The 23,191-nt window shown below is 52.8% G+C and overlaps 8 pseudogenes; all 8 read right to left on the bottom strand.

Annotated features, from left to right (window-relative positions):
• Positions 1–1,661: 1,661 nt before the first annotated feature.
• LOC126945279 (uncharacterized) lies at positions 1,662–1,780 on the bottom strand (annotated as a pseudogene).
• Positions 1,781–4,137: 2,357 nt separating this feature from the next.
• On the bottom strand, positions 4,138–4,256 carry LOC126944382 (uncharacterized; annotated as a pseudogene).
• Positions 4,257–10,046: 5,790 nt separating this feature from the next.
• LOC126943911 (uncharacterized) lies at positions 10,047–10,165 on the bottom strand (annotated as a pseudogene).
• A 2,364-nt stretch (positions 10,166–12,529) lies between these two features.
• Positions 12,530–12,649, bottom strand: LOC126943979 (uncharacterized; annotated as a pseudogene).
• A 2,347-nt stretch (positions 12,650–14,996) lies between these two features.
• LOC126944955 (uncharacterized) lies at positions 14,997–15,115 on the bottom strand (annotated as a pseudogene).
• Positions 15,116–17,669: 2,554 nt separating this feature from the next.
• Positions 17,670–17,788, bottom strand: LOC126943902 (uncharacterized; annotated as a pseudogene).
• Positions 17,789–20,452: 2,664 nt separating this feature from the next.
• Positions 20,453–20,571, bottom strand: LOC126943947 (uncharacterized; annotated as a pseudogene).
• A 2,324-nt stretch (positions 20,572–22,895) lies between these two features.
• Positions 22,896–23,014, bottom strand: LOC126945059 (uncharacterized; annotated as a pseudogene).
• Between the last annotated feature and the right edge of the window lie 177 nt (positions 23,015–23,191).

Here is a 23,191-nt window from a genome sequence, read left to right on the forward strand (position 1 = left end):
ACCCTGCCTGTCCCTTCCCCTGGTTTGGAAGGTTGTGATGGTGCCCAATGTGTGGATGGAATCGCATGGGCGTTCCGGGAGTGGGAAGGCACTGCGAGCAGCAGGGAACCAGCGCCTGCACATTTGGGTCCTGTCCCCTGCTCTCTGGGCTGGAGCTGGGCTCCTGGAAAGGCAGCAGCGAGGTAGAAGTGGTGAGATGCTGCTGCCCGGTTGTGCTTTGGTGGTGGACACCCAGGAGGAGGTACTTGTCTGTGGCAGGGGTGCAGGCGGGTGATATAGAGGAAGCAGAGTCAGGGGAGGTTGGGAAGCATGGCAACAGTAGGGGCAACTGAGGGAGGGATCAAGCCACAAAAGCCTACAACAGGCCAGGCATAGTGGATCACGCCTGTAATCCCAACACTGTGTGTGGCCGAGGCAGGTGGATCGTTGTCAGGACATCCAGACCAGCCTGGCTAACACGGTGAAATTCCGTCTCTACTGAAAGTACAAAACATGAGCCGTGTGTGGTGGCGGGCACCTGTAGTCCCAGCTGCTCCTGAGGCTGAAGCAGGAGAATGGCATGATCCCAGGAGGTGGAGCTTACAGTGAGCCGAGATCGCACCACTGCATGACAGCCTGGGTGACAGACTGAGACTACATTTGGAAGAAAAAGAGAAAGAAAGAAAGAAAGAAAGAAAGAAAGAAAGAAAGAAAGAAAGAAAGAAAGAAAGAAAGAAAGAAAGAAAGAAAGAAAGAAAGAAAGAAAGAAAGAAAGAAAGAAAGAAAGAAAGGAAAGAAGGAAAGAAGGAAGGAAGGAAGGAAGGAAGGAAGGAAGGAAAAGAAAGAAAGAAGAAAGAGAGAATGAAAGAAAGAGATAGAGAGAGAGAAAGAAAGAAAGAAAGAAAGAAAGAAAGAAAGAAAGAAAAAAGAAGAAGGAAGGAAGGAAGGAAGGAAGGAAGGAAGGAAGGAAGGAAGGAAGGAAGGAAAGAAAGAAAGAAGAAAGAGAGAATAAAAGAAAGAGATAGAGAGAGAAAGAAAGAAAGAAAGAAAGAAAGAAAGAAAGGAAGGAAGGAAGGAAAGGAAGAAAGGAAGAAAAAGAAAAAAGAGAAAGAAAGGGAAGAAAGAAAGAAAGAAAGAAGAAAGAAATAGAAAAAGAAAGAAAAGAGAGAGGAAAGAAAGAAAGAAGAAAAGAAAGAAAACAAAGAAAGAGAAGAAAGGAAAAAGAAAGAAAGTAAGAAGGAGAGAGAAAGAAACAAAAGAATGAAAGAAGGGAAGAAAGAAGAAAGAACAAAAGAGAGAAACAAAAGATAGAAAGAAAGAAAGAGGTACAAAGAAAAAAGAAAGAATGAAGGGAAGAAAGAAGAAAGAAAGAAAGAAAGAAAGAAAGAAAGAAAGAAAGAAAGAAAGAAAGAAAGAAAGAAAGAAAGAAAGAAAGAAAGAAAGAAAGAAAGAAAGAAAGAAAGAAAAGAAAGAAAGAAGGAAATAAAGAAAGGAAGGAAGAGAAAGAAAGAAAAGAAAGAAGAAAGAAAGAAAGAAAGAAAGAAAGAAAGAAAGAAAGAAAGAAAGAAAGAAAGAAAGAAAGAAAGAAAGAAAGAAAAAGAAAGAAAGGAAGGAAGAAAGAAGAGAGAGAGAAGGAAAGAAGGAAGGGAGAAAAGAAAGAAAGACAAGAAAGAAAGCAAAAAAGCCTACAACACCGGGTATTCCCAGGTAGTCTCCCATCCAAGTACTAACCAGGCCTGACCATGCTTAGCTTCTGAGATCAGACTAGATCGGGTGCCTTCTGGGTGGTATGGCTGTAGATGCCAGCAGAGGCACATGGCTGCCCCAAGAGCCCGGCCCAGCCATGTGCACCAGATTCCAGCCAGCACTGCCAGTCCGGCCCAGCCATGCCCTCCAACTTCTAGCCGGCACCCAGGATTTTGGGACCCTGTCCAGTCCTCCACCCTGTTGCTTAGGTATTCTTTTGGATCTGTGGTTGCTCAGGAGCTCCTGCGTGGCCCCCTCTTGCCCCTCCTAGCCAGGGTCATCAGGGCTGGCCAAGGGCAAACAGCTGGCCCAGTGGCACGTGGACTGTGTCTCACAACTCCGCCACCACGGTCCCTCTTCCCCAACAAGACCTGGCCGGTGGGCAAGATGGTGTGGGGGTTTGGGGGTTGAGGTATGGCCCTGCTTGGCACTGGGCTGGCACTAGAGCCAGCAATCTGATCCCTGGCGAGACGGGCTGAGAGAAACCCAGACACACCCCATCACAACCAGGAGGAAATCCACAGCCCCACAGATAGACACACCCGGGCACTCACGTGCAGGAACTCACACATGCGCGCGTGCACTCAGACACACACACACACAGACACACAAACATACACACACATGCATGCACACACAAACGTCTTGAGGGAGAGCAAACAAGACACGGATGGAGAGATTGATACTGAGGGAGGGAGAGAGACAGCGATCAAGAGAGACAGGGGAGGGTGAGAGGGAAAGAGACAGACAAACAGAGAAAGAGAGATTGACAGGGAAAGAGAGAGAGAGAGAGAGAGACAGAGGGAAGGTGACAGAAGGAGCACGAGGTGCAGGGGCAAACACAGAAGAGAGGGGGAGGAAGCTAGAGAGCAAGAGCGATAGAGAGTTGGAGTGGAAGTGCCATGTTCCGTTAGCCAGGGCCCTTTTGAGCACACCAGGATAGGGTGGAGAGGGATTGGGCTGGGCCAGAACAGGGTGGACAGGCCGTCTATGTGAGAGGAGTAATGGAGCACTGAGACTGATTTTGTCTTGGATTAATTGCTTGCTTTGGAGGTGGGTTTCATAGGTTCCTTCTTTTGTTTGCACCTCCCTGTGCTCTTGGCACGGTGCGGAGGGCCCCCTGATTTGCAGAGTACCCCCACCTGTTTGGCAGGAGCCGTGGCCCTGGGTGTGACCAGGAGGCCTGAGGCCTGGGTCTCTGGCGTGTCCTCAGGACTTTAGTTTAAATGAAGTTGGTGGCAATGGGAATCCGGGTGCACAGGGACTGTTTTCCTGGTGGCTGGCATAGCAATGTCCTTTCCCTGGATAAAACAGGCCCTGTATTCTGGAGCAGAGGTCTTGGCTGGCGTGTGTGGCACCTGTTGACACTGCCCACCCCTTCCCCCATTTTGGAAGATTGCAGCAGCGCTGGATGAGTGGATTGAATTGCTTTGGCCTTCCTGGAGCGGGAAGGCACTGTGAACAGCAGGGAACCCGCGACTGCACCTTTGGGGTCTGGACCCCTGCCCTCCCGGCCTGGAGAAGGGACCCTGGTGGGGCGGGGGAGAGGCAGAAGCAGTGGGATGCTGCTGACCGGTGGTGATTTTGTGGCAGACACCCAGCAGGAGATCCCCGGCTGCAGTGGGGGTGTAGGTGGGCAATAAAGGGGGAGCAGAGTCGGGGAGGTTGGGAAGCATGTTGACAGTATGGGGAAGGGAGGGAGGGGGATGCCACAAAAGCCTACAGTAGGCCAGATGTGGTGGATCAAGCCTGTAATGCCAGTATTTTGGGATGCCAAGGTGGGTGAATCACAACTACAGGAGATCTAGGCCAACCTGGCTAATACAGTGAAACCCTATCTCTACTAAAACTGCAAAACATGGTGACGGGTGCTTGTAGTCCCAGGTGCCCGGGAGGCTGAGGCAGGAAGAATGGCATGAATCCAGGAGGCTGAGCTTTTAGTGAGCCAAGGTCACACACCTGCACTCCAGCCTGGGTGACAGAGCGAGACTCCGTCTGTAAGAAATAGAAAGAAAGAAAGACAGAAAGTCGAAAGGAAAGAAAGAAAGAAAGAAAGAAAGAAAGAAAGAAAGAAAGAAAGAAAGAAAGAAAGAAAGAAAGAAAGAAAGAAAGAAAGAAAGAAAGAAAGAAAGAAAGAAAGAAAGAAAGAAAGAAAGGAAGGAAGGAAGGAAGGAAGGAAGGAAGGAAGGAAGGAAGGAAGGAAGGAAGGAAGGAAGGAAGGAAGGAGAGGAGAGAGAAAGAATAGAGAGAAAGAAAGAAAGAGAGAAAGAAAAGAAAGAAAGAATGAGTGAGAGAAAGAAAGAAAGAAGGAAAGAAAGAAAGAAAGAGAGAGAAAAGAAAGATAGATGAGAGAGAGTGAGAAGGAAAGAAAGGAAGGTAGAAAAGAAAGAAAGATAAGAAAGAAAGCAAAAAAGTCCACAGCACCCGGTATTCCCAGGCGATCTCTCATCCAAGGACTAACCAGGTCCAACCTGGCTTAGCTTCCGAGATCAGATGAGATCTCGTGCGTTCAGGGTGGTATGGCCGTAGACGCCGGCAGAGGCACCTGGCTGCCACAAGAGCCTGGCCCAGCCATGCCTGCCAGCTTCCAGCCAACACCACTGGCCCGGGGCCTCCGTGTTCATATCCGGAACTGCAAGTCGCTCGCCCGTGGCCATTTCCCAGCTCCCGAGCTCCCGAGCTTCCACAATGTCGGGCCTGCTCAGAATGGGGAGTGCTCTGAGGCCTCAGGGCCCATGACCCACGATCCTGGGACCCTGTCTGCTCCTCCGCCCTGTCACAGAAGTATTCTTTTGGATCCATGTTGGCTCAGGAGCTCCTGCGAGGCCCCCTCTTGACCCACCCAGCCAGAGGCGTCAGCCCTGGCCGAGGGCAAACAGGCAGCCCAGCGGCACATGGCCTTCATCTCACAATGCCAACATCCAGGCCTGTGCTTTTGGGGTCCGGCCCCTTGCCCTCCTAGGATGGAATTGGGCTCCTGGCGGGGCAGCAGCTAGGTGGAAACGGTGGATCACTGACAGCTCAGGAGCTCCTGTGAGGCCTGTTCTTGCTCCACCCACCCAGAGCCGCCTGGGCTGGCCAAGGGCAAACATCTAGACAACACGTGCCTGGCCCTTTTCTCACAATGACCCAAACACAGTACCTTGGCCAGACCAAGACCCGACCAGTGGGCAAGAGGGCGTGGGGAGTTGGGAGTCGGGGGATGGCCCTGTTTTGCCTTGGGCTGGCAGTATAGCCGGCAGCCTGATCCCCGGCCAGAGGGGCTGAGAGAAACCCAGAAACACCTCACAACCTCCAGGAGCAAATCCACAGCCCTACACATAGACACACCTGGGCGTTTGCCTGCGGGAATGCACACACGTGCACGTGCCCATACACAGACACACACACACACACAGACATATGCACGCACACACAAACGGCTTGAGGGAGAGGAAGGAAGAGATGGATGGAGATATTGAACACGAGGGAGGGAGAGAGACAGCAATCGAGAGAGACAGGGTAGGGGGAGAGGGAAAGAGACAGACAGAGAGACAGAGAAAGAGAGAGGGACAGAGAAAGAGAGAGAGATAGAGAGACAGAAGGAAGGCAAGAGAAGTAGCACGAGGTGCAGGGGCAAACCCAGAAGAGAGAGGGGGAGTGAGCTAGAGAGCGAGAGAAATAGAGTCTTGGAGAGGGAGCACCCTGCTGAGGTAGGCAGAGCCCTTTTGAGTAGGCCTGGATAGGCTGGAGGGGGCTTGGGCTGGGGCAGAACAAGGTGGCCAGGCCGTCCATGCGAGAGGAGCATTGGAGTGCTGAGACGGGTTTTGTCTTGGATTAATTTCCTGCTTTGAAGGTGGGTTTCACAGTCTCTTTTCTTTGTTGGCACCTCCCTGTGCTCTTTGTGTGGTGTTGTTAGTCCTTCAATTTACAAAGTGCACCAGCCCTTTTTGTGGGAGCTGTGGCAACGGGCGTGCCAATGGGGCCCAAGGCCTGGGTCTCTGGCATGTCCTCGGGACTGGAGTTTACACAAAATTTGTGGCAATGGGAATCTGGGTGCACAGGGACTGTTTTCCTGGTGACTGGCAAAGCAAAGTCATTCCCTTGGATAAAGCAGCCCCTGCATTCTGAAGAGGAAGTCTTGGCTGGCATGTGTGGCACCTGCTGCCCCGGCCCACCCCTTCCCCCAGTATGGAAGTTTGCGGTGGTGCCTGATGAGTGGACTGAACCACCTGGGCGTTCTGGGAGAGGGAAAGCACCGTGAACAGCAGGGAATCCACACCTGCGCCTTTGGTGTCCTGACCTCTTCCCCCACCCTCCCCCGAGGTGGAGCCGGTCTCCTGGCAGAGTGGCCGTGATGCGGAAGCACTGGGATGCTGCTGCTGGGTGGTGCTTTGGTGGCAGATCCCCAGAAGGAGGTCCCCGGCTGCTTTGGGCATGTAGGTGGGCGATAAAGGTGGAGCATAGTCAGGCGAGGTTGGGAAGCATGGTGACAGTAGGCAAAGGGAGGGAGGGGAGAAGCCACAAAAGCCTACAGCAGGCTGGGGGTGGTGGATCACGCCTGTTATCCCAGCACTTTGGGAGGCCGAGACAGGTGGATCATGAGCTCAGGAGATCCAGACCAGACTGGCTAACGCAGTGAAACCCCATCTCTACTAAAACTACAAAACATGAACCCAGCATAGGGGTGGGCGCCTGTAGTCCCCACTGCTCAGGATTCTGAGGCAGGAGAATGGCATGAATGCATGAGGCAGAGATAGCCATGAGCCGAGATCACACCACTGCACTACACGCTCGGTGATAGAGTGAGACTCCATCTGGAAGAAAAAGAAAGAAAGAAAGAAAGAAGAAAGGAAGGAAAGAAGGAAGGAAGGAAGGAGGAAAGAAAGAAAGAGAGAAAGAAGGAGAGAGAGAAAGAAAGAACGGAAAGAAAGAAAGAAGGAAAGAAAGAAGAAAGAAAGAAATAAAGAAGGAAGAAAAAAGAAAGAGAAGGAAAGAAAGAAAAGAAAGAAAGAAGAAAGAAAGAAAAAAGGAAAGAAAGAAACAGAGAAGGCCGGGCGCGGTGGCTCAAGCCTGTAATCCCAGCACTTTGGGAGGCCGAGATGGGCGGATCACGAGGTCAGGAGATCGAGAGACGATCCCGGCTAACACGGTGAAACCCCGTCTCTACTAAAAAATACAAAAAAAAAAAAAAAGAAACAGAGAAAGAAAGAAAGGAAAGAAAGAAGAGAGAAGGAGAGAAGGAAAGAAATGAATGTAGAAAAGAAAGAAAGACAAGAAAGAAAACAAAAACCCTACAGCACCTGGTATTCCCACGCAGTCCCCCATCCAGGTACTAACCAGGCCCGACCCTGCTTAGCTTCTGAGATCAGATGAGATCTTGCACGTTAGGGGGGATTCCTGGCCGCTCAGGAACTCCTGCGAGGTCTCCTCTTGCCCTACCACCCAGAGTTGTCAGGACTGGCGAAGATCGAAGAGGCTGCCCAGACGCAGCTGGCCTTTTCCTCACAATGCCCCAACCACGGTCACTTGTTACGACCAAGAACCGGCCGGTGGGCAAGAGGGCGTGGGTGGTTGGGGGTTGGGGGATGCTCTGCTTTGCCCCAGGCTGGCACTAGAGCCAGCAGCCCGATCCCCGGCGAAAGGGGCTGAGAGAAACCCAGACACACTGCACCACCACCAGGAGAAAATGCACAGCCCCACACACAGACACACCCGGGCGCTTTCGCACGGGAACCCACACATGCGCGAGTGCAGGCACACGCACACACACACACATGCATGCACACATGCATGCACACATGCATGGCTCAAAGGAGAGCAAGGAAGAGATGGATGCAGAGATTGAAACCAAGGGAGGGAGAGAGAGAGCGATTGAGAGAGACAGGGGAGGGGGAGAGGGATAGAGACATAGAGAGAGACAGAGAAAGAGAGAGGGACAGAGAAAGAGAGAGAGACAAAGAGACAGAGGGAAGGCGACAGAAGGAGTATGAGGTGCAGGGGAAAACCCAGAAGAGTGAGGGGTTGGGAGCTAGAGGGCAACAGTGACAGATCCATGGAGAGAGAGCTCCCTGTTCCTTAAGGCAGGGCCCTTCTGAGCAGGCCAGGATAGGGTGGAGGGGGGTTGGGCTGGTCCAGAGGAGGGTGACCGGGCCGCCCATGCGAGACGAGCAACGGAGCGCTGAGAGGGGTTTGTCTTGGATTAATTGCTTGCTTTGGAGATGGTTTTCGTAGGCGGCTTCCTTTGTTGGTACCTCCATGTGCTCTTAGTGCGATTCGGTGGGCCCCTTGATTGGCAGATTGCACCTTCATGTTTGGTGGGAGCCGTGGGGACAGGCGTGCCCACGGAGCCCAAGGGCTGGGTCTGTGGAGTGTCCTTGGGACTGGAGTTTACATGAAGATGGTGGCGATGGGAATCCAGGTGTACAGGAACTGTTTTCCTGGTGGCTGGTGAAGCAATGTCTTTCCCCCGGATAAAGCTGCCCCTGCATTCTGGAGCTGAGGTCTTGGCTGGCATGTGTGACACCTGCTGCCACTGCCCACCCCTTTCCCCAGTTTGAAAGTTTGCAATGGTGCCCACTGAGTGGGTTGAATCTCCTGGTTATTCCAAGAGCGGGAAGGCATGGTGAATGGTAGGGAACCTGCGCCTCCACCTTTAGTGTTCGTACCCCTGCCCTCCCGGACTGGAGCCGGGCTCCTAGTAGTGCAGTAGTGAGGTGGGAGCAGTGGGATTCTGATGCCTGGAGGTGCTTTGGTGGTGGACCCCCAGGAGGAGGTCTCCAGCTGTGGCGGTGGTGTAGGCAGGCAATAAAGGGGGAACAGAGTCAGGGGAGGTTGGGAAGCAGGGAGAGAGAGAGAGAGGGAAGGTGACAGAAGTAGCAGGAAGTTAAGGGGCAGACACAGAAGAGAGAATGGGAGGGAGCTAAAGAGCGAGAGTGATAGAGGCTTGGATATGGAGCGCCCTGTTCTGGTAGGCATGGCCCTTTTGAGCAGACTGGGATAGGGTGGAGTGGGGTTGGACTGGGCCAAAACAGGGTAGCCAGGCCGTCCATGCAAGAGGACCAACGCAGCACTGATACGGATGTTGTCTTGGATTAATGGCTTATTTTGGAGTTGGGTTTCCTAGGCTCCTCCCTATGTTGGCACTTCCCTGTGCTCCTGGTGGAGTGCATTGGGCCCCTACATTTGCGGAGTTCACCCGTCCATTTGGCAGGAGCCGTGGCTCTGGGCATACCCACGTTGCCCGAGGCCTGGGTCTCTGGCATGTCCTCGGGACTGGAGTTTACACGAAGTTGGTAGCAATGGAATCTGGGTGCACAAGGACTGTTTTCCTGGTGCCTGGCAAAGCAATGTCCTTTCCCCGGATAAAAAGGCTCTTGCATTCTGGAGCGGTGGTCTTGGTTGGTGTGTGTGGCACCTACTGCCCCTGCCCACCCCTTCCCCCTCTTTGGAAGGTTGCGGTGGTGCCCAATGAGTGCATTGAATCTCCTGGGCATTCCGGGAGTTGGAAGGCACCGCCAATGGCAGGGAACCTGCGCCTGCACCTTTATGGTCTGCCCCCTGACCTCCTGGGATGTACCCAGGCTCATGGCATGGTGGCAGTGAGTTGTAAGTGGTGGGACGCTGATGCCCAGATGTGCTTTGGTGGCAGATCCCCAAGAGGATGTCCCCAGCTGCAGCGGTGTTGTAGGTGGGGGATAAAGTGGGACCAGAATGGGGGAAGTTGGGAAGCATGGCAACAGTAGGGGAAAGGGAGGGATGGTTGAAGCCACAAAAGACGACAGCAAGCCAGGCTCCGTGGATCATGGCTGCAACCACAGCACGTGCGATTCCGAGGAGTGTGGATCATGAGGTCAGGAGATCCAGACCAGCCTGGCTAACACGGGGAAATCTTGTCTCTGCTACTAACACTACAAAACATGAGGCCGGCGTGGGAGCAGGCGTCTATAGTCCATGTTGCTCAGGAGGCTGAGACAGGAGAGTGGTGTGAACATGAGAGATGGAGCTTGAAGTGAGCCAAGATCACGCCACTGCACTCCAACTTGGGTGATAGAGTGAGACTCCGTCTGGAAGAAGAGAGAGAGAGAGAGACCGAAAGAAAGAAAGAAAGAAAGAAAGAAAGAAAGAAAGAAAGAAAGAAAGAAAGAAAGAAAAAAAAGAAAGAAAGAAAGAAAGAAAGAAAGAAAAAGAAAGAAAGAAAGAAAAAAAGAAAGAAAGAAAGAAAGAAAGAAAAAGAAAGAAAGAAAGAAAGAAAGAAAGAAAGAAAGAAAGAAAGAAAGAAAGAAAGAAAGAAAGAAAGAAAGAAAGAAAGAAAAAGAAAGAAAGAAAGAAAGAAAGCCAAAAACCTACTGCACCCTGTATTCCCAGGCAGTCTCCCATCCAAGTACTAAAAAGGCCCGACTCTGCTTAGCTTCCCAGAACAGACGAGATTTGGCGTGTTCAGGGTGGTATGGCCGTAGACGCCAGCAGAGGTGCCTGGCTGTCCCAAGAGCCCAGCCCAGCCATGCCCACCAGCTTCCAGCCGGCACCCCCAAGCTGGGTCCGGTGGGCTCAGATTGGGACCCCTGAGGCACTCGCCATGTCTTTACTCCGCTTCCCGAGCTCCTGAGCTTCCACCACATTGGGCTCATAACAGGGAGCACTCTGAGGAGTCAGTGCCTGGGTCCACTATCTTGGGACCCCGTCCAGTCTTCCACCCCATAGCGGAGGTATTCCATTGGATTGTTGGCTGCTCAGGAGCTCCTGCAAGGCCCCCTCTTGCCCTAACCAGCCAGAGCCATCATGACTCACCAAGGGCGAACAGGCGACTGAGCAGCGTGTGGACTTTTTCTCACAACACCAACACCATGGTCGTTTATCCCGACCAAGACCCGGCCTGTGGTCAAGAGGGTGTGGAGGGTTCCGGGTTGGGTGAAACCCCTGCTTTGCCCCAGGCTGGCAGTAGAGCCCTCAGCCTTATCTCCAGCGAGGAGGGTTGAGAGAAACCCAGACATGCCACCACCACCAGGAGCAAATCCACAGACACACCCGGGCTCTCGCGCGAGGGATCCCACACATGTGTGGGCACGCACACACACACACACACACATGCATGCACACACAAACAGCTTGAAGGAGAGTAAGGAAGAGATAGTTGGAGAGATTGAAACCGAAGGAGGGAGTGAGACATCCATCGAGAGAGACAGGGGAAAGGGAGAGGGAAAGAGACAGACAGAGATTCAGAGAAAGAGAGTGGGACAGAGAGAGACAGAGAGACAGAAGGAAGGTGTCAGAAGTAGTGGGAGGTGCAGGGGCAAACCCAGAAGAGAGAGGGGGAGGGAGCTAGACAGCGAGAGAGATAGAGGCATGGAGAGGGAGCACCCTGCTCCGGTAGGCAGGGCCCTTTTGAGCAGACTGGGATAGGGTCAAGAGGGCTTGGGCTGGGCCAGAACCAGGTGGCCAGGCTATCCATGCGAGAGGAGCAACGCAGTGCTGATACAGATGTCGTCTTGGATTAATTGCTTGTTTTGGAGGTAGGTATCTTAGGCTCCTGCCTTTGTTGGCAACTTCCTGTGCTCTTGGTGCAGTGCGGTGGGTCCCTTGATTTGCAGAGTACTCCTGCCTCTTTGATGGGAGCCATGGCATCAGGCATGCCCACGAGGCCCGTGGCCTTGGTCTCTGGTGTGTCCTCGGAACTGGAGTTAACAAGATTGTGACAATGGGAATCTGGGTGCACAGGGAGAGTTTCCCTGGCGGCTGGCGAAGCAATGTCCCTCCACCAGATAAAGCAACCCCTGCTTTCTGGAACGGAGGTCATGGCTGACCTGTGCGGCACCCGCTGCCCCTGCCTGCCTCTTCCTCTGGTTTGAAAGGTTACAGTGGTGCCCGATGAGTGTATTGCATCACCTGGGTGTTCCGGGAGCGGGAAGGCATCACGAACAGCAGGAAACACGCACCTATGCCTTTGGGGTCCGGCCCCCTCCCTCCTGCGTTGGAATCAGGCTCCTGGCAGGTGGCAGTGAAGCAGAAGCGCTGGGATACTGCTGCCTGGTGGTGCCTTGGTGGCGACCCCCCAGTAGGAGGTCCCTGGCTGCAGCGGGAGTGTAAGGGGACCATAAATGGGGAGCATGGTCAGGGGAGGTTGGGAAGCATGGCGACAGTAGGGGGAAGGGAGGGAAGGGGAAAGCCACAAAAGCCTACAGCAGGCTGGGCATGGTGGATCACACCTGTAATCCCAGCACTTTGGGAGGCCGAGGCAGGTGGATCACAAGATCAGGAGATCCAGACCAGCCTGGCTTACACAGTGACACCGCATCTGCAAAAAACTACAAAACATGAGCCGGGCATGGTGGTGGGCGCCTGTAGTCCCAGCTGCTCGAGAGGCTGAGGAAGGAGAATGGCGTGAACCCAGGAGGCAGAGCTTGCCGTGAGCCGAGATCGTGCCACAGCACTCCACCCTGGGTGACAAAGTGAGACTCCCTCTGGAAGAAAAGGAAAGAAGGAAGGCAGGAAGGCAGGAAGGCAGGAAGGCAGGAAGGCAGAAAGAAAGAAAGAAAGAAAGAAAGAAAGAAAGAAAGAAAGAAAGAAAGAAAGAAAGAAAGAAAGAAAGAAAGAAAGAAAGAAAGAAAGAGAGAGAGAAAGAGAGAGAGAAAGAGAGAAAGAAAGAAAAAAGAAAGAAGAAAGAGAGAGAAAGAAAAGAAAGAAACGTAGAAAGAAACAACACAAGAGAGAAAGGAAAGAAGGAAGAAAGAAGGAAAGAAAGAAAGAAAAAAGAAAGAATGAAAGAAGAGAGAGAGAGAAGGGAAGAAAGGAAGGTAGAAAAGAAAGACAAGAAAGAAAACAAAAAAGCCTACAGCAACCAGTGTTCCCAGGCGGCCTCCCATCCAAGTACTAACCAGGCCCAATGCTGCTTAGCTTCTAGAGATCATACGAGCTCAGGTGCGTTCAGGTTGGTAGGTCCGTAGACGCCAGCATAGGTGCCTGGCTGCCCTAAGAGCCCAGCCCATCCATGCCCGCCTGATTCCAGCCAGCACCGCCAGCCCAGGGCTGCCGGGCTCGTATCGGGACCCCAGAGACGATCGACAGCAGCCTTCCCATGGCTTCCAAACTGCCGAGTTTCCAACACATCAGACCCTCTAAGAACAGGGAGTGCTCTGAGGCTTCAGGGTGCAGGGAAAATGATCCTGGAACCCCATCTGATCCTTCACCCTGTCGCGGAGATATTCTTCTGGATACCTGGCCGCTCAGTAGCTCCTGCGAGGCCCCCTCTTGATCCACCAAATCAGAGCCATCAGGGCTGTCCAAGGGACAACAGCCGGACACATCTCACATGGTCTTTCTCTCACACCGCCCCCACCACAGTTGCTTGTCAAAACCAAGACCCGGCCAGTGGGCAAGAGAGTGGGGGGTTGTGGGTTGCGGGATGGCCCTGGTTTGCCCCGGGTTGGCACTAGGTCCAGCAGCCTGATCCCCGGCGAGAGGGGCTGAGAGAAACCCAGACACACCCCACCACCACCAGGAGCAAATCCACAGCCCAACACACAGACACACATGGACACACATGCACGGTAAATTGCACGCATGAGAGCACACACACTGACACATGCATACACACACGCACACACACAAGTGCACACACACACAAATGACTTGAAGGAGATGAAGGAAGAGATGGATGGAGAGATTGAAATCGAGGGAGGGAGAGATACAGTGATTGAGAGAGACAGGGGAAGTGGAGAGGGAAAGAGATGTACAGAGAGGCGGAGAAAGAGAGAGGGACAGAGAAAGAGAGAGAGACAGAGAGACAGAGGGAAGGTGACAGAAGTAGCGTGAGGTGCAGGGGCAAATCCAGAAAAGAGAGGCACAGGGAGGTAAAGAGCGAGATTGATAGAGCCTTGGAGAAGGAGCACCCTGCTCTGGTAGGCAGGGTCCTTTTGAGCAGGCCATTGGACTGGGCCAGAACAGGGTGGACAGGCCGTCCATGCAAGAGGAGCAATGGAGCGCCTAGAGGGGTTTTGTCCTGGATAAATTACTTGCTTTGGAGGTGCGTTTCCTAGGCTCTTTCCTTTGTTGGCATCTCGTAATGTTCTTGGTGTGGTGCGGTGGTCACATTGATCTGCAGAGTGCGCCCGCCCGATTGGCAGGAGCCGTGTCAGTGGGCGTGCCCACTGGTCCTGAGGCCTGGGTCTCTGGTGTGTCCTCGGGACTGGAATTTACACGAAGTTGGTGGCAATAAGAATCTGGGTGCACAGCAACTGTTTTCCCAGTGGATGGCGAGGCAATGTCCTTCTCCCAAATAAAGCAGCCCTGCATTCTGGAGCAGAGGTCTTGGCTAGCGTGTGTGGCACCTGCTGCCCCTGCCCTCCCCTTCCCCCAAATTGGAGGGCAGCGAAGGATGAGTAGACTGAATCACCTGGGTATTCCAGAGCAGGAAGGTACCATGAATGGCAGGGAACCCGCACCTGTACAGGCTCCTGACTGGTCGGCGGCAAGGCGGAAGTAGTGGGATGCTGCTTCCCAGTGGTATTTTGGTGGAGGACCCCCAGGAGGAGGTCCCTGGCTGTGGCGGGGGTGTAGGCAGGCCATAAAGTGGGAGCAGAGTCAGGGGAGGTTGGGAAGCATGGCGACAGTAGGGGGAAGGGAGGGAGGGGGAAAGCCACAAAAGCCTACGGTATGTGGTGGATCATGCCCGTAATCCCAGCACTTTGGGAGGCCGAGGCGGGTGGATCACGAGGTCAGGAGATCCAGACTAGCCTGGCTAACATGGTGAAACCCCGTCTCTACTGAAACTACAATATATGAGCTGGGCATGCTGGAGGGCGCCTATAGTCCCAGGCGGTCGGGAGGCTGAGGCAGGAAAATGGTGCGAACCTGGGATGCCGAGCATGCAGTGAGCTGAGATTGCGCCACTGCACTGCAGCCTGGGTGACAGAGCGAGACTCTGTCTGGAAGAAAAAGAAAGATGAAAGAAAGAAAGAAAGAAAGAAAGAAAGAAAGAAAGAAAGAAAGAAAGAAAGAAAGAAAGAAAAAGAAAGAAAGAAAGAAAGAAAGAAAGAAAGAAAGAAAGAAAGAAAGAAAGAAAGAAAGAAAGAAAGAAAAAGAAAGAAAGAAAGAAAGAAAGAAAGAAAGAAAGAAAGAAAGAAAGAAAGAAAGAAAGAAAGAAAGAAAGAAAGAAAGAAAGAAAGAAAGGAAGGAAGGAAGGAAGGAAGGAAGGAAGGAAGGAAGGAAGGAAGGAAAAGAAAGAAAGAAAGAAGAGACAGAGAAAGGAAGAAAGGAAGGTAGAAAAGAAAGAAAGTCAAGAAACAAAGCAAAAAGACCTGCAGCACCCAGTATACCCAGATGGTCTCCCATCCAAGTACTAACCAGGCCCGACACCACTTAGCTTCTGAGATCCGATGAGATCGGGCGAGTTCAGTGTGGTATGGCCATAGACGCCAGCAGTGGTGCCTGGCTGCCCCAAGAGCCCGGCCCAGCCATGCCCGCCAGCTTCTAGCCAGTGCCACCAGCCCGGGGCACCCGGGTTCGGATCTGGACCCCCAAGCAGCTGGCCCGCTGCCTTCCCCCGGCTCTGGAGTTCCCGAGTTTCCACCACGTCAGGCCGGCTCAGAACAGGGAGTGCTCTGAGGTGTCAGGGTCCAGGGTCCACGATCCTGGGACACCGTCCCGTCCTCTGCCCCGTCATGGAGGTATTCTTTTGGATCCCTGGCCACTCAGGAAGTCCTGCAAGACCCCCACTTGAAGCACCCACACAGAGCCATCAGGACTGGCCAAGTTCTAACAGCCTGCTCAGCCGCGCGTGACCTTTTTCTCACAAAGCCCCAACCACGGTCGCTTGTTCTGACCAAGACCCGGCTGGTGGGCAAGAGGACGTGGGGGGGGTTCGGGGTTGGGGAATGCTCTCCTCTGCCCCAGGCTGGCACAAGACCTGGCAGCCTGATCCCCAGTGAGAGGGGCTGAGAGAAAACCAGACACACCCCACCACCACAGGGAGCAAATCTACAGCCCCAGACAGACACACCTGGGCGCTCGTGCGTGGGAACCCACACACGCGCGAGCACAGGTACACAGACACACACACACACACACATGCACGCACACACAAACGGCTTGAAGTAGAGCAATGAAGAGATGGATGGAGAGATTGAAACTGAGGGAAGGATAGAGACAGCAATCGAGAGAGACAGGGGAGCGGAGCAGGGAAAGAGTCATACAGAGAGGCAGAGAAAGAGAGAGGGACAGAGAAAGAGAGAGAGACAGAGAGACAGAGTGTAGGTGACAGAAATATCGCAAGTTGCGGGGCAAATCCAGAAGAGAGAGGGGTTGGGAGGTAGACAGAAAGAGTGATAGAGCCTTGGAGAGGGAGCACCCTGCTCAATTAGGCAGGGACCTTTTGAGCAGGCCGGGATAGGGTGGAGGTGGCTTGGGCTGGACCAGAACAGGATGGCCAGGCCGTTCATGTGAGAGGAGCATGGAAGCACTGTGACAGGTTTTCCCTTGGATTAATTGCTTGCTTTGGAGGTGGGTGTTGGAGGCTCCTTCTTTGTTGGCACCTCCCTGTCCTCTTGGTGCTGTTCAGTGGGTCACTTAATTTGCAGAGTTGCCCGCTCGTATGGAAGGAGCCGTGGCACTGGGTGTGCCCACGGGGCCCAAGGGCTGGGTCTCTTGCATGTCCTTGGGACTGGAGTCTACATGAAGTTTGTGGCAATGGGTATCGGGGTGCACAGGGACTATGTTCCTGGTGGCTGGGAAAGCAATGTCCTTCCCCTGGATAAAGCGGCCCGTGCGTTCTGGAGCAGAGGTCTTTTCTGGCGTGTGTGGCATCTGCTGCACCCGCCCGCCCCTTCCCCAGGATTGGAAGGTTGCAATGGCACCGGATGAGTGGATTGAATCACCTGGGCATTCTGGGAGCGGGAAGGCACATCGAACAGCAGGGAAACTGCGTCTGCCCCATTATTGTCCCGCCCCCTGCACTCCCGGGATGGACTCGGGCTCCTGGCTTGGTGGTGGCCAGGCAGAAGTGGTGGGAGGCTGCTGCCTGGTTGTGCTTTCATGGCGAACACCCAAGAGGAAGTCCCTGGCTGCGGTAGAGGTATAGGAGTTCCATAAAGTGGGAGCAGAGTCAGGGGAGGTTGGGAAACATGTCTACAGTAGGAGAAAAGGAGGGAGAGGGGAAGCCACAAAAGCCTTCAGCAGGCCTGGAATGGTGAATCATACTTGTAATCCCAGCATTTTGGGAATCCAAGGAGAATGGATCACGAGGTCAGGAGACCCAGACAAGCCTGGCTAACATGGAGAAACCCTGTCTCTACTAAAACTACAAAACATGACCCGGGTGTGGTGGCGGGTGCCTGTATTCCCCGCTTCTTGGGAGGCTGAGACAGGATAATGGCGTGAACCCAGGAGGTGGAGCTTGCAGTGAGCCGAGATTGCACCACTGCACTCCAGGCTGGGTGACATTGTGAGATTCCATTTGTAAGAAAAAGAAGGAAAGGAAGAAAGTAAGAAAGAAAGAGAGAGAGAAACAGAAAGAAAGAAAAGAAAGGAAGAAGGAAAGAAAGAAAAAGAAAGAAAGAAAGAGAGAAAGAAAAGAAAGAAAGAATTAAAGAAAGAAGAAAGAAATTAAGAAAGAAAGACAAGAAAGAAAGAAGGAAAGAAAGAAGAAAGAGAGAAAGAAAAAGAAAAACGGAAGAAAGAGAGAGAAAGAAAGAAAAGAAATAAAGGAGACAAAGAAGAAAGTAAGAAAGAAGGAAAGAGGGAAAGAAAGAAAAGTAAGAAGAAATTAAGGAAGGGACAGAGAAATAATGAAAGAAAAGAAGGAAAGAAGAAAGAAGAGAGAAAGAAAGAAGAAAGAAAGAAAGAAAGAAAGAAAGAAAGAAAAAAGAAGAAAGAAAGAAAGAAAGAAAGAAAGAAAGAAAGAAAGAAAGAAAGAAAGAAGAAAGAGAGAGAGAATGGAAGAAAGGAAGGTAGAATGGAAAGAAAGACAAGAAAGCCTACAGCACCCGGTATTTCCAGGCAGTCTCCCACCCAAGTACTAACCAGGCATGACCCTGCTTAGCTTCCGAGATCAGACGAGATCGGGCAAGTTCAGGGTGATATGGCCAAACATGCCAGCAGAGGCACCTGGGTGCCCCAAGAGCCCAGCCCAGCAATGTCCGCCGGCTTCCAGTTGGCACTGCCAGCCCGGGGCCTCTGGGCTTCTATCGGGACCCCCAAACCACTTGACCACAGCCATCCCCTGGCTCCCGACCTCCCAAACTTCCACCACGTTAGCCTGCTTGGAACAGGGAGTGCTCCAAGGCATCAGGGCCAAGGGCCGATGATCCTGGGACTCTGTCTGGTCCTCAACCCTGCCATGGCATCATTCTTTTGGATCCCTGGCCGCTCAGGAGCGCCTATGAGGCCCCCTCTTGCCCCAACCACCCAGCGCCGTCTGGGCTGGCGACGTGTGAACAGCCAGTCCAGCTGCGTGTGGTCTTTTTCCCACAACTCCCCCACCATGGTAGCTTGTCCCAACCAAGATCTGGCCGGTGAGCAAGATGGCGTGGGCTGTTGGGGGTTGGGGGAAGGCCCTGCTTTGCCCCAGGCTGGCACTACAGCCGGCAATCTGATCCCCAGCAGGAGGGGCTGTGGCTCATACACAGACACACACACACACGCACACACACATGCACGCACACACAAACGGCTGGAAGTAGAGCAAGGAAGAGATGAATGGAGAGATTGAAACTGAGGGAGGGAGAGAGACAGCAAGCGAGAGAGGGAAAGAGACAGACCAAGATTCAGAGAAACAGAGAGAGACAGAGAAAGAGAGAGAGACAGAGATACAAAGGGAAAGCGACAGAAGTAGCGCAAGGTGCAGAGGCAAACCCAGAAGAGAGAGGCGGAGGGAGCTAGACAGCTAGAGCGATAGAGCCTTGGAGAGAGAGCGCCCTGCTCCAGTAGGCAGGGCCCTCTTGATCCGGCCGGGTTAGGGTGGAGGGGGCTTGGGCTGGGCCAGAATAGTGTGTCAAGGCCGTCCATATGAAAAGAGCAACGGAGCGCTGAGACGGGTTTTGTCATGGATTAATTTCTCTCTTTGTAAGTGGGTTTCATAGTCTCCTTCCTTTGTTGGCACCTCCCTGCACTCTTGGTGTGGTGCATCGGGCCCCTTGATTAGCTGAGGGCACCCGCCCATTTGGCGGGAGTCGTGGAACCGGGCGTGCCCACTGGGCCCAAGGCCTAGGTCTCTGGCATGTCCTCAGGGCTCTAGTTTACATGAAGTTGCTGGCAGTGGAATCTGGTTGCACAGGGACTGCTTTCCTGGTGGCTGGCAAAGCAATGTCCTTCCTCCAGATAAAGTGGCCCCTGCGATCTGGAGCGGAGTTCTTGGCTGGTGTGTGTGGCACCCGCTGCCCCTGCCTGCCCCTTCCCCTGGACTGGAAGGTTGTGGCGGTGCCCTATGAATGCATTGAATCGCCTGGGCATTCCGGTAGCAGGAAGGCAGTGCGAACAGCAGGGAACCCCCGCCTGCGCTTTTGAGGTCTGGTCCCCTGCCCTCCAGGGCTGAAGAATGGGTCCTGAGAGGGTGGTGGCGAGGAGGAAGTGGTGGGATGCTGCTGCCTGGTGGTGTTTCTGTGCGAACACCCAGCAGGAGATCCCCAGTTGTGGCTGGGGTGTAGGTGGGCGATTAAGGGGGAGCAGAGTCAGGGGTGGTTGGGAAGCATGGCAACAGTAGGGGGAAGGGAGGGAGGGGGAAGCCACAAAAGCCTACAGCAAGCTGGGCACATTGGATTACACTTATAATGCCAGGACTTTTGGATGCCAAGGAAGGTAGATCACAAGATCAGGGGATGTATACCAGCCTGGCTAATACAGTGAAAACTCGTCTCTACAAAAACTACAAAACATGAGCTGGGCATGGTGGCTAGCGACTGCAGTCCCGGGTGCTCGGGAGACTGAGACAGGAAGATGGCGTGAACCCGGGAGGCCGAGCTTTCAGTGAGCTGAGATCGCGCCACTGCACTCCAGCCTGGGTGACAGAGCGAACCTCCATCTGGAAGAAAAAGAAAGAAGGAAGGAAGGAAGGAAGGAAGGAAGGAAGGAAGGAAGGAAGGAAGGAAGGAAGGAAGGAAGGAAGGAAGGAAGGAAGGAAGGAAGGAAGGAAGGAAGGAAGGAAGGAAGGAAGGAAGGAAGGAAGGAAGGAAGGAAGGAAGGAAGGAAAAACAAAGGAAGAAAGGAAGGAAGGATGAAAGAAAAAAGAAACAGAGAGAAAGAAAGAAAAGAAAGAAGGAAACAAAGAAGAAAGAAACAAAGAAAGAAGGAAGGAAAGAAAGAAAGAAAAGAAAGACAGAAAGAAGGAAGGAAAGAAAGAAAGAAGGGAAGAAAGAAGAAAGAAAGAAAAAGAAAGAAAGAAAACAGAAAGATAGAAAGAAAGGAAGGGAGAAAGAAGATAAGGAAAGAAGGAAATAAAAGAAAGAAAGATAGAAAGAAAGAGAGAGAGAGAAAGAAATGGAAGAAAGAAGGACAGCAAGAAGAAAGAAAGAAAAAAGAAAGAAAGAAGGAGAGAAAGAAAGGAAGAAAGAAATGGAGAGAGAAAGAAAGAGAAAAGAAAGAAAGTAGGAAAGAAAGAAGAAAGAAAGAGAGACAAAGAAAATAAAGAGGGAAAGAAAGAATAGAAGGAAAGAAGGAAATAAAGAAGAAAGAAAGAAAGAGACAAAGAAAAAGAAAGAAGAGAGAGAGAAGGAAAGAAACGAAGGTAGAAAAGAAAGAAAGACAAGAAAGAAAGCAAAATAGCCTACAGCACCCAGTATTCCCAGGTGGTCTCCCATACAAGTGCTAACCAGATCCGACCATGCTCAGCTTCTGAGATTAGACGAGATCAGGTGCATTCAGGGTAGTTTGGCTGTAGACGCTGGCAGAGGCACCTAGCTGCCCCAAGAGCCCAGCCCAGCCATGCCTGTCAGCTTCCAGCTGGCACCGTCAGCCTGGGGACACCAGGCTAGGATAGGGAACGCTAAGACGTTGGCCCGCGGCCTTCTCTGGCTCCCGAGCTCCCGAGCTTCCACCATGTTGGGCCTGCTTGGAATGGGGAATGCTCCCAGGCATCAGGGCCCAGGGCCCAGAATCCTGGGACCCCGTCCAGTCCTCCGCCCTGTCATGGAGGTACTCTTTTGGATCCCGGTGACTCACGAGCTCCTGTGAGGCCCTCTCTTGCCCCACAAGCTAGAGCCATAAGGGCTGGCCAAGGGTGAACCGGCGGCTGAGCTGCACATGGACTTTTTCTCACAACACTGACACTATGGTTGTTTATCCCGACCAAGACCCGGCCGGTGGGCAACAGGGCATGGGGGGTTCAGGTTTCGGGGTGGCCCTGCTTTGCCCCTGGTTGGCACTAGAACTGGCACCCTGATCTCCAGCAAGAGGGGCTGAGAGAAACCCAGACACACGCCACCACCACCAGGAGCAAATCCACAGCCCCACACGCAGACACACCCAGGCTCTCGCACTCGGGAACACACACAGGCAAGCACACACACACAGAAACACACACACACATGCACACATGCACGTACACACAAACGGCTTGAAGGAGAGCAAGGAAGAGATGGATGGAGAGATTGGAACCAAAGGAGGGAGTGAGACATCCATCGAGAGACAGGGGAAGGGTAGAGGGAAACAGACAGACAGAGATTCAGAGAAAGAGAGTGGGATACAGAAAGAGAGAGAGAGACAGAGAGACAGAGGGAAGGCAACAGACGTAGTGGGAGGTGCAGGGGCAAACCCAGAAGAGAGAGGGGGAGGGAGCTAAAAAGCGAGAGTGATAAAGCCTTGAAGATGGAGTGCCCTGCTCCTGTAGGCAGGGCCCTTTTGAGCAGACCGGGATAGGGTGGAGGGAGCCTGGGCTGGGCCAGGACAAGGTGGCCAGGCCATGCATGCAAGAGGAGCAACACAGAGCTGATATGGGTGTTGTCTTTGATTAATGGCTTATTTTGGAGGTGAGTTTCGTAGGCTCCTTCCTATGTTGGCGATTCCCTGTGCTCCTGGTGCGGTGCATTGGGCCCCTAGATTTGCAGAGTTCATCCATCCATTTGGCGGGAGCCGTGGCACCAGGCATGCATACATTGCCCAAGGCCTGGGTCTCTGGCATGTCCTTAGGACTGGAGTTTACACGAAATTGGTGGCAATGGAATCCAGATTCACAGGGTCTGTTTTCCTGGTGGCTGGCAAAGCAATGTCCTTCCCCCTGATAAAGCAGCCCCTGCGTTGTGGAGCAGAGGTCTTGGTTGGTGAGTGTGGCACCCACTTCCCCTGCCGCCCCTTCCCCATGTTTGGAAGTTTGCGGTGGTGCCTGATGAGTGCATTGAATCTCCTGGGCATTCCGGGGGCAGGGAGGCAGCGCGAACGACAGGGAACCTGCACCTGCGCCTTTATGGTCTGGCCCCATGACCTCCTAGGATGGACTCAGGCTCCTGGCATGGCGACGGCGAGGTGGAAGCGGTGGGAGGCTGCTGCCAGTTTTACTTTGGTGGCGGACCCCCAAAAGGACATTCCCGGCTGCGGAGGTATTGTAGGAGGGTGATAAACTGGGAGCAGAATCTGGGGAAGTTGGGAGACATGGTGACAGTAGGGGAAAGGGAGGGATGGTTGAAACCACAAAAGACTACAGCAGGCCAGGCTCCACGGACCATGGCTGCACCCACAGCATGTTGAGAATCTGAGGAGTGTGGATCATGAGGTCAGGAGATGCAGACCAGCCTGGCTAACACGGTGAAACCTCATCTCTGCTAAAACGACAAAACATGGGGCCGTCGTGGGGGAAGGTGCCTATAGTCCCCATTGCTCAGGAGGATGAGACAGGAGAATTGCGTGAACATGGGAGATAGAGCATGAAGAGAGCCAAGATCATGCCACTGCACTCCACCCTTGGTGATAGAGTGAGACTCCGTCTAGAAGAAAAAGAAAGAAAGAAGGAAGGAAGGAAGGAAGGAAGGAAGGAAGGAAGGAAGGAAGGAAGGAAGGAAGAAGGAAGGAAGAGAAAGAAAAGAAAGAAATAAGGAAAGAAAGAAGAAAGAGGGAAAGAAAGAAGAAAGAAAGAAAGAAGGAAAGAAAAAAGAAAGAGAGAAAGAAAAAGAAAGAGGGAAAGAAAGAGAGAAAGAAAGAAAAGAAAGAAAGAATAGAGAGAGAGAGAAGGAAAGAAAGGAATATGGAAAAAAAGAAAGACAAGAAAGCAAAAAAGTCTATGGCACCCTGTATTCCCTGGTGGTATCCCATCCAAATACTAACAAGGTCCTACCCTGCTTAGCTTCTGTGATCAGAGGAGATCTCGCGCGTTCAGGGTGGTATGGCCATAGACGCTAGCAGAGGCGCCTGGCTGCCACAAGAGCCTGGCCCAGCCATGCCCGCCAGTTTCCAGCCGGTACCACCAGCCCGGGGCCTCTGGGCTCGTATTGGGATGCTGGAGCCGCTAGCCAATGGCCTGCTGGCTCCTGAGCTCCTGAGCTTCCACCATATCTGGCCCGCCCAGAACAGG

The sequence above is a fragment of the Macaca thibetana genome, chromosome 1, assembly GCF_024542745.1.
Source record: "Macaca thibetana thibetana isolate TM-01 chromosome 1, ASM2454274v1, whole genome shotgun sequence".
NCBI lineage: Eukaryota > Metazoa > Chordata > Mammalia > Primates > Cercopithecidae > Macaca > Macaca thibetana.